Here is an 11415-nt window from a genome sequence, read left to right as displayed (position 1 = left end):
ATCGCTAATCTCTCTCTTCATGAGCACATTCACTGAAGACACGCTCACATCTAATTGTAGGGCATTCGAAATGCTTGCTACACAGCAAGAGAAAATCGCATCTTCTCACTTGTCTACTCTACATAATAAACTCCTCTTATGAACTTGCATCTTTTTATCTTCTTTCCTCTTCTATCCTTATCTGTTCCTCAAACTTTGAAGACCATGTTTCCTCAATCTGTCCTCTCATGTACAATACTTGTGAAGTAAGAGAATGGCTTCCTTTTTTTTTTTTTTAACATCAATTATTTTCTCTTTGGCAATTATTTGATGTGATGATGACTTACCCACTAAGCATTATGTCTTCAAATTAAGTACTCTCACTTATTCACAACAAATTCCCATCAATATAAATGTTTTGCTTGTCGTGTCCTTCACCTGTATATAACAACACCGAAATTCTTCATGTACCTGTATAATATAACCGTCACTTATATCAACCTGCAGGGATTCTATATCAGCTATTTCCATTATCACTCTCCCCACAATAACAGTCTTAATTACAGAAGGCTGTGGCACACCACTACTCACCTTCCTTCTCTTAGACAGCCCCCCCCCACACACACACACAAACACACCACTTACCAATACCTGTCTATCAGCCACTCTTTTTTTTTTTTGTTGTTGTTGTTTTCTTGTCTCTATGTATCCCCTTCTTTACTTCTGTTTTCAAACTTCATTGGAATGGGAAGGAGTCCTTTCTGAGTAAGAAAATGACCTATCTTGGCTTTGGTTTGTATTTTTTTTTTTCTTACTGTCATTTGGGAGGGTTTTGGTCTAAATTCCCATGATGATCAGTTGGCTTGGGAATTATATTTTATACTTTTCTACCAGGTTTCTTTTCAGCTGTCCCACTGGAGAACAGATGCTACAGAAGTAGATAGTGGAAACTACAGTTTGAGAGGAAAGAGTCACCCCTCATCCTTGAATTGCTCTAATACCACTGGAGGAAGGAGTAAGAGGTAAGAGAGAGAGTAGAGGAGGGAAGAGTAGAAGATCCATCTACAGATATATAATATACCAAGTATATTTTGTAGGAAGGAAGATCGGGCCTAGCTTGTGTATCTAGGGTTTGCCATGCCTGCACTCACCAATGTGAACTCTCAAGAAGCCAGTGGAGTGGATAAGAGATGTCAACTTATTATGTGGTCTGTAAGTGGTTGTAAGGTCATATTTCCTTGGGATTTTGAAAGAGTTCCACTCGGCACACTTCTCTCAGTTCTATGATCTACTGGATTGATACTTTCTGAAGAGATTTCTGTTCACAATTTTAAGAAGTAATATAAGAAAGTGTGTACCTTGATTTTCCATGTCATATTGTCATCAAGAAACAATATATAAATTGTTCCAGTTTTGCCAGAAACTGTTCTGTGTGGTTGAGTGTTTACCAGAGTAATGAGAAGATAACTTATTTTTATTTAGTTATTACTTGAATAATCTGGTTGCCCATAACAAAATTTGATGCATTCAGCATTTTCCTTCTATTTATTATATCAACCCAACACATGAGAAGTCACATAACCTAGAATAGAATGATGCCATATATGGACAAGTGATTAAAGAGAAAGAAGGAATCTGTTAATAAGTTTATTGATGATATGGGGGGGGGGTGTTCTGAGAGAAAATGATATGGAAGAAGAAGAGTGAAAGAAGAAGCTAAGAGGTTGATTTGATAAGTGAAACTGAACTGAACTGTGTTTGAGTATCGACTGGCAGCTGTTTGAAAGTGAAGGAATAGTGGTGGCTGGTTTGGTGGAGCAGCATTAATGAAAATCTATGAAAAGAGATATGCAGAAGCAGAATGCCTGTGAGAAAATTATTAAAGAGACCTTCCTAGAGAGAATGAGAGACATCTTTGAAGTAGATTGTTATTTTCTAGATACAGTCAAACATTCTTAGGAAAAATTTAAGACTTATAAAGTGTTAGGCGTATGAGGGCCAGAAGTAGTGTTTTGAACAAAAAATAATAAGTTTTTTGGAAGCTGAAGAAGTCCCCAAAAGGGAAAATTGATCTTGACTGAAATGGGAGGGGGTGGAGAAGTGAAGTAAGATCTTTCTTCCAAGAAATAAGACAGGATTATGTTTTATCATTTTAACCATTAATTTTTATGGTTCAGTATGACCAATTTTTTTTTTTTTTAATTGTAAAAACGATATTTATTTCTGCTATATTGAAATAAATATTTAGATCTCTCTCTCTCTCCCCCCCCCCATGTTTAGGATGTGCAAGATTATTTTAGATTCCTCCCTGTTTCCAGTTGAATGTACAAATGTGAGTTTAGTTGATCTGGGAATACCTTAGTCCAAATACTATGAAGTTTGGTGATAAAAGTGTAGACATCCAGAGCTGTTTCCCTTAGTTTGGATTCAGACCTTCAGTTGCATGCCTGGAAGAATAAATGCCTATCAGATATGTTACATATCTGTTGCTAAAGAAGAATTGCATTTCATTATCAGATATTTTACATATCTGTTGGCATTCATTCTTCCAGGCATTCCTCCTAAACATACCTACATCCCTTGTCCACATTCAGATTTCCATAGCTGTTGCCATGATTTGTGTCAAAGTTTCTGAAACAAAACTACATTGAAACTAGAATGCACATAAATAATTTACTAAATAAAATTTATTATTTACAACCTGACACTTTGCCAGCCCAAGCTTTTATTATCAGAGGCACTTTCACATTTCACAATCATTGAAAACAGGGAATGGAATGACCATGAGAAGAAGGACAGACATGCATGGAGGACAACAGTGGCACTCTTCATGGTGATTTCTGTTATTAATGCTGGTGGGAGTAGGAAGATAGGACAGTGTGACCTTGCATAGAGTTTGACATACCTACTTCTTGTCAGCATTAATAACAGAAATCGCCATTAAATGCACAACCTCCATGTATGTGACTGTTCTCATTCTCTAGGTCATTTCATTCCGTATCTTCACTGACTGTGTATTTTAAAGTGCCTCTGATAATGCTAGCTTGAGCTAGTGAAATATTAGCTTATAAACAATTAATTTTAGTCAGTAAATTATTTATTTGCATTCCAGTTTCCAAGTGGCTAGTTTCAGAAATTTCAACATTTCTCTTTCAACATAACACTCACTATCACATGGCAAGTGACAGTGTTATCCTGAATGCAATCAGAATTCTGATTGCATTCAGAATTTTATGCAGGCACCAGTGAAGTTTCAGACTAATACGTTCAATGATGGTACATGGATAGGTGGTCATATTGATGGGAGAATGGTCCAAAATAACCATGTTCTGTGTTTGTTTTCATGTAACTAATTTCTGCTGAAAGAATGTCATTCAGAGAATGACATTATCTGAATTCAGAATTCGGAGACTTTGAATTTAGAGAATTCAAAGTTATTTCTTTCCAAAAATTTTTCTGATTTTATAATAATAAAAAAATACAATATTATTAAATATGGTAAAAAAAAAAGGAGAAAATGAAAGTAAGGAAAACTCTATACATTTTGGGATAGCTTATGTTTGTGATATAAGCTTGAGCCTGCATAAAGTGGGTAGAAATTGGACACTGAGGTAAACCATTCCTAAGTGAAAAATTTTGACCAGAGGATGATTTGAATGGATTGATGCAGTTAGCAGTGTTTTATAATACTGAATTGATTGCATTCAGTTTTCTAAGAGCTGATCATATAGAGAGAGTATCCAATCTTATGTCTGTTGGTCTTGACAGTGCCCCATACTGCTGTATGTTGCTCACCTTCCCAGTATGATCTGGCAGAGCAAATAGTGGTAGGGTTATTAGCTAGCAGGTTGAGAAGCTTCCTAACAAATCACCATCAGGTTCCTTCCCCATGTACTATCTGGCAGCCAAACTCTTGTATGAAGGAGATACTGGCTTCTTGTTAATTGTATTATGTTAAGCATGCTCATGCAGGGTGTCATCCATAATGTGTATAAAAAGGACTGGAGTACATCTCTGTATTCTCTGTGAGTATCTTATTATGTATTAAAGGACAGTATTATATTTCAGAGAAACCAAAATTGCGCATATCTCAATAGTGTTCACTTGATCACATTTCTGTCCTTACAAGCATGCTTTCCAGCAGATTTACATATTTGGGTTTAACACTCATAATTAAATTTAATAACATAAAATACAGTACAAAGAAATAATTAAACAACAAATATCAGAACAATTAAACCTGTTTAATTATTTCCCTGTGTTGTATTGATTCCATTAAATTTAGTTATGATCCCACAAGACTCATATTTTTGTGATGAGTCAGTCATTTCTGTCATCAGCATAATCACCAGATCATATACCATTGTTGAATACACTCCTCAGGTCTACATCTGGTGTTCCACTTTATTCCAAAATTTTGTTGGAATCAGGAAACTACAGAGTCAGATTTTGCCACATAGTTTTCCTCTAATGATCTGGAAGGGTGAATGCCAACAGATATGTAACACATTCATGTTCTTTACAGCAAGCACTATTGCAACATTGTTAGAGGATATAATGAAAACAAATTAAAAATGTTTTAAAACTAAGCTGATATTTCTTTTATCTTAAAAGAAACGTATTTAATTTTTATTATTTATTATTTCTTTTTTGTTATTTTTTATATTTTAATGGAAAAAAATCCCACATTGGTGTTGGTTCACAAATTTCTTATGTCTATTACTATTCTTTTTTCCCGATGGGGGCTGTGAAATATCAGGAGGAATGAAAATGTCATGCATAAGGCATTCTCTAAGTCAGTGCTTCCCAAACTTATGGATGTAAAGGCCCCTTTGGAAAATTAAAATATTTCACAGCCCCCATCTGGAAAAAAGAATTGTAATACAGATATAATAAATTTGTGAACCAACACCAATATGTGATTTTTTTCCATTAAAATATAAAAAATAACAGAAAATAAATAATAAAGAATAAAAATTAAATATGTTTCTTTTAAGATAAAAGAAATATCAGCTTAGTTTTAAAACATTTTTAATTTGTTTTCATTATTTCACGGCCCCCAAGGGGGCTGCAGCCCACAGTTTGGGAAGTGCTGCTCTAAGTATATGACACATTCAAACTCACCTCTCTGATTGGAAAAGGATCTATCATGATTTGTCACTCTCAACACATCAGTAGGTTTCTTCTTTCTCCCATGCATGACAGTAATATTCTATAGATTTTGCAACCTTTCATGTTGGGTTTGATATTAAAAAAATTAATTATTGTTATTAACATCAGACCTCCAAGGAGTCAAAAGACTCATCATAAAAGGTTCACACTCTCATGAAAAAAAATAATAAATAAATCATTGAACCATGCCTTTAACTTATTCATACTTTTTTTGCACTTGCCAACTACTCTCTATGCAAAGAACCTACTCCTCACTCTTTTGCTCACACCCTCCTACAACTTGCGGGAATGATCTCTCAAAAATCACCCCCACATTAATCTGGTCTCCACCCCTCACTAACTTATACTTCTCAATCATATCCTCTTTCCTTCTATTCACAAGGCTCTGCAAGTGGCATTCCCTCAATCTGTCCTCATACTTTACATTCCTTAGACATGACACTGACTTAAATATGAACCTTCCTGCCTAAATTATCTAAGAAATACTCGTTCCCTTGAAAACTAGGTGACCAAATCTGCACACAGTAGTCCATATGCAGCCTGATGTCTTATACAATGGAACCACCCCTCACTTTTTTTTCTTTTGCATGTACTCATCGTTGCAACAATCTCTTGCAGTGTTCTTACAGTTTTAGCAATGTGACCCATAAACTTCAAGTCTCTCCCCACCATCACTCCTAGATCTTGTCTGCTTCCCAAATTTCTCCATCTCAACCTTGCCTACTAAATTTCCTTACATTTTGCAGCATTAAACTGAGAGCTTCACTTACACAACATGTTGAGACTATGTGAGTGGACAATCCTCCTGCAAAGCTACATATCTGAAGTTAAGCCTGTCCCAATATCATTAACTTACAAAGTAAACAATAATGTCCCCAAAACAGACTCTAGTGGCACTCTGCTAGTATTACATATACATACACAGTTTCCTGATATCTATCAGAGACAACCCATCGCCTGTCAAAATCACTAGTTTCTTATCTATTTCATTTTAGTAACCGGCTTGTCATGTGATTATCAAAGGCCTTTGAAAAATCCAAATATACCATTGTATGTGCATCTCCTATATCCAGTGAATTTGTCACCTTGTTGTAGTACATAAGGAGATTGCTAAAGCATGACTTCCCCTTAACAAACCCATGCTGATTATAGAATACTACTATTATCAACGTAATGCTGAATCTTAGTCATCATCATTCACTCTAACACCCCAGACACACACACAGATTGGTCTATAATATTTGTAGCCCCAGTGTTATTTGCTTTACTCCCCCACCCCCCTTCCCCTTGTGAATTTTTCCTAATTTCTCCTTTAGGACCTGCCCTGTTGTAAGATTCAAATTATACAGGTATGCTGGGGATGATAAACTGTCAAATCCTGCTGCCTTATTAATATCATGTACTTAATTGCTCATACCTCCTGATTGCTCACTATCAGTCCTTCTCATGATTTTGCATTCATTCATGAGGATGAAATATCTTGATAGCATCAGGATATTTCACTATATCCTCTGCATCAGTTACCGATCTGCAATTGTCTTCAACTAACATAATTCTTCCATAGTCATTCTTTCTTTCTTCTGCATGCCATGTATTGAAAGAACTCAGTAGGATTTTTTTTTTTTTTTTGGCTTGATTGGTTAATTTCTACTCATACTGCACTACAGACTGAGTCACCTCCCTGGTCTATAGAGAGTAGACCAGGAAGGTGACTCATTTCACTATCATCATATCTTGGCAATACATCAACTACCCTACCACACTGTGGTCTTTCCTCCTCAATAATCTCTTGATGATATCAATAATAAATAAATCATGGACTTCTGGTGTTCTGTGGATCAGATGTTCTTTACGCTAGTTGATTGACATGGTTAATGCTTGGCATATATGCAGCTGCCCTTCTGTGTAAAGTGAGATAGTGTAACTCTTCACATAGTGTTTTACTTTTAGCTTGAATCTATACTCTTATGAATTTCTGGTGGATCATTTCCACATAAAACTGGTATCTTTAGCACCTTTGGTCCCTTGTATTAGTTTCATGGATTTTTCTGTGTATTTCTTGGCTAAGTTTTCACTGCCACATTTCTGTCAGCTGATAATTTTGCCTATAGCTGATTGTGGATGATGCAATCATTTACCCATTATCATGAATGGAATTTTTTTTTTTTTTTTTAAATGTAAGTCCCACCACAAAAGGTTCTAAAGATATATTAATCCATCCTTATTATGAGAATACAATCCTCAGCATCAAAGTTGCCTTGGACTATACTATATAAAAGAAAATGAGCTCTGTCAAGGAGCCTGTATATTCACCTTTTATTAGCTTGTATTCTCAAAAGCTCTCTGGCCTATTTTTTTGAAACATTCTATTACAATAAACTATGAAAAAAAAAAGGTGGATCTGTAATATCCTTTAAGATTATAAATTAATCTTAATTGATTTCACTGAAATGAAGCCATTTTTTTACTCTCTTTTTCAATTTCTTCCTCTCCCTTCTATGTGTTAGGCCTACTAACCTGTTATAGAGCTATCTTAATACCTTCTAAGTCATACCGGTCTTTTTCTCTTTTTCAATCTCTCTCTCTCTCTCTATTTCGCTCCCAATCTCTTTTTCAATAGGTTCTAAATGTATATAATTATTAGCACAGCAGGATAAGCCACTGTTATGGCATCCTATGATTAATGTAATTAATTAATTAATCCTATGTAATTAATCTTAAGGTATTGTTCAATTGAGAATTGATAATCCTTGTGTGAGGGCTATTTAGCCACACAGGAGCACAATATTCAGCATTTGAGAATACCAAAGCAAGGACTGTTGTCCGAAGATTAGAGGCTCTAGAACCCCAGGTAGTGCCACAGAGTCTCTGTAGGATATTATTACGTGTCCTTAGTTTATATGCCAAGTTTGAAAGATTTTGCCGGAAAGTGAGAGAACGGTCACGTGTGACTCCCAAGTACTTAGGGAATGTATTATATGGAAGTATAGTGTTTTTATTATTATTATTATTATTCAGGCCTCCATGGAGTCAAAAAGACTCATCGTGGGAGGTCCTTCCTAAGAACATAAAGTCTGTCGAGACTCATCAAGGGGAGGTTCCCCCTAAGAAACACAAAGTCTATCATACCACTCTTTAAACTCATTGACCGTTCTCGCCCTCACCACTCTATCAGGCAATGCATTCCACGGCTCAACCACCCTCCATGCAAAGAAACCACTCCTCACCCTCTTACTCACAGTTTCCTTTCGTAACTTCCAGGGATGGCCTCTTATCATCACTCCTTCCTGCTGTTCAACCAAGTGAAAGAACTCCCCAGTGTCAACCTTGTAACCACCTCTCAACAGTTTAAAAGTCTCAATCATATCACCTCTCCTTCTTCTATCCACCAAACTCTGCAGTCCACATTCCCTCAGCCGATTCTCATAACTATCCTTGTACAGTCCTGAGACCATCTTTGTCATCCATCTTTGTATCTTTTCCACAGTTAATTTATCCCCTTCAAATCCTGGGGACCAAATCTGAGAACAATAATCCAAGTGTGGTCTGATCAGAGAATTATACAACGGAATGATAGCCTTCTTATCTCTGCAGGTCAGTGTCCTTCTCATAATTGCAGCAATCCTCTGTGTTACCTTCACCACCTTTGCAATATGTCCCCTAAACTTCAGGTTTCTATCAATCATCAACCCCCAGATCTCTTGTCTCCCCAACTTCCTCCAGTATAACTCCTCCCATAGAATATGCAGCATCCCATCGATGTTTCCCAAACCTCAAGACCTTACATTTTGCTGCATTAAACTGAGACCCCCATTCATTTGCCCATCTGTCTAGCTTATTCAAATCCTCTTGCAGGGCTACCACATCTGCACTATTACTAATAATCCTTCCCAGCTTCGCATCATCCGCAAACAACTGAATATCCCCTTGCAATCCACTGGCAATGTCATTGATATAAAGGTTAAACAATATAGGTCCTAGTGCTGAGCCCTGTGGGACCCTACTTGTAACCTTCTGTCTCCTTGAAACTGCTCCACCATACACAACTCTCTGATACCTATCAGACAGCCAATCCTGAATCCAGTTGACCAACCTGACATCCAAACTCATGTGCTGCAACTTAAATATCAGCTTATCATGTGCCACCCTATCAAGTGCCTTCACTAAATCCAAGAAAATGGCAGTATATGCCTTTCTCTTATCTACTGCTCTTGTAACTTTATTATAAAAGGCTAGCATATTACTAAAACAAGATAGTCCACTCACAAATCGATGTTGTGACCTCACAGATAACATTACCTTCATCTGCCGAATGTTGTATACAGTCCCTAACTAATTTCTCCAAGATCTTAACAACTACTGATGACACACACAGACTGGTCTATAATTAGACACTTCCAGGCTGTTACCACCCTTATGCAATGGCACTATCTTACCTTCCTTCCATTCCCTGGGCACCTTTGCCGAAGCCAGACTTTCATTGAAAAGCCAGGTTAAAGGCACTGTCAGTTCCCTAGCACATTCTCTCAAAACTCATGGTGAAATACCATCCAGTCCCAAAGCTTTATTGACATCCAGAGTTCTCAGTATCTGAAACACACTCTCCTCCTGTACCTCTAAACCTTGAACCTGCCCTATCCCTCTAGCATTAAAACTGACTCCTCCAGGATGAAATACTCCAATAAAGTGGTCATTGAACAATTCCACTATGTCCTCTGCATCAGTCACTGTATTCCCATTTTTATCCCACAATATCATTCTTCCAGTCATTTCTCCTCCTACTGGCCACATAGCTAAAAAATTCCGTAGGATTTTATTTGGATCTTATGGCCAGTCTCCTCTCATATTCCAGTTTCGCTTTCCTTACCACACTAGTCACTCTTCTGGCCTGTGTCTTATATTCTTCACGCATCCTCTCTTTACCTGTCTCCTTATATCTCTTCCATAGCCTCTTTTTCACTTGCAATTCCTGTTTAATATTGTTTGTCATCCACTTTACTCCAAATTGTGTCCTCTTCTTCACTCGTGGTATACAACTTACCATTGCTGCTAACAAATATTCTTTCACAATTTCCCACGCACTAATGATATCCCGGCCTTCCATTTCCTCCCTCCATGAAACTTCCCGAAGTTGATGTCTAAGACTATTATAATCACCTGCATTATAATTCCACATAAATTCCCGTCTCTTTGATACTCCTGCATGTCTATTCATTTTCCAAGTCAAAACCTTATGGTCACTCTCTCCAACTGGTGGGAGAGATGTCATCTCAGTTATTATCAACTCTTCTGATGCTATAACCAAATCTAAAACTCTTGAACCTCTTGTTCCCTCTGTTACATGTTACCTAAGACATTTGTCCCTCAAGAATTCTAGAAATTCCATTCCCTTATTGCTACATGCATCTTCCTCTCTCCAATTTATACTACTGTAGTTAAAATCTCCCATAACAATCATTCTTCTTGCACTTGCCAAACTTAGCTGTCTAAACATCTCTTGGTCCCCATCCTCCGTGCTCTTGGGTCTGTAGCAACACCCCACTAAATATCCTGTCTTGCCTACCTCTACCTCACACCATATGCTCTCAAAATCATTTGTCTCACTTCCTTCCAAAGCCTCCACTCTTAGAGGACATAGGTCATCACTTATCATAAGCAGTACCCCACCACCATGCTTTCCCCTCCTATCCTGACGAAAAATGCTATACCCAGTGACTTCAATTCCTGTTGTTATATCCCCTTCTGTCAACCATGTCTCAGTGATCCCAATAATTTTTGGCCAGGCTGATGCTATCTGCGCCACCAATTAATCTCCTTTATTCCGGATACTCCTGGCATTAGTATAAAGCATATAAATGCCATTGTTTCTATACCCAACATTATCCCTTCTAGACTCCACTGGGCTCAGTGTTACCTGACATCATCTCCCTTCTCCCAAGTATCCATTCCCACAAGAGGCCACCCCTGCTATCATCCTCCCTGGGACTCGTTCAGAACAACAATCTCTCCAGATGCCTACGTCCTTCCTCATTCAAATGTAAACGGTCTCTCGCATACAATTCTTCTCTTTCCTCAAACGCACTCCAAGCATCCACATATACCAGTCCTCTCTTGTCACACATTCTTGCTATTATGCCATTCAATATCACTGCTCTTCTGCTCAGCTCATCATTATCATACCTAGGCAACACACACACTATTTTTCCTCTCTCTGTCTTCTTCTGTACAGTCTCAAGCAAAAACCTCATATCTCTCACTGCCCAA

The 11415-nt window shown here is 37.4% G+C and overlaps 1 protein-coding gene across 1 annotated transcript in view; it reads left to right on the top strand.

Moving 5' to 3' along the window:
* LOC150105449 (disintegrin and metalloproteinase domain-containing protein 11-like) overlaps positions 1–11415 on the top strand; it is a 602139-nt gene that overhangs the window by 477269 nt on the left and 113455 nt on the right. The window lies entirely within an intron of this gene.

The sequence above is a fragment of the Typopeltis vanoorti genome, chromosome 6 (genome assembly GCF_054136105.1).
Source record: "Typopeltis vanoorti isolate ZY-2024b chromosome 6, IOZ_Tvanoo_1.0, whole genome shotgun sequence".
NCBI classification, from domain to species: Eukaryota; Metazoa; Arthropoda; class Arachnida; order Uropygi; family Thelyphonidae; genus Typopeltis; species Typopeltis vanoorti.
This window is presented reverse-complemented; position numbering and strand designations above follow the sequence as displayed.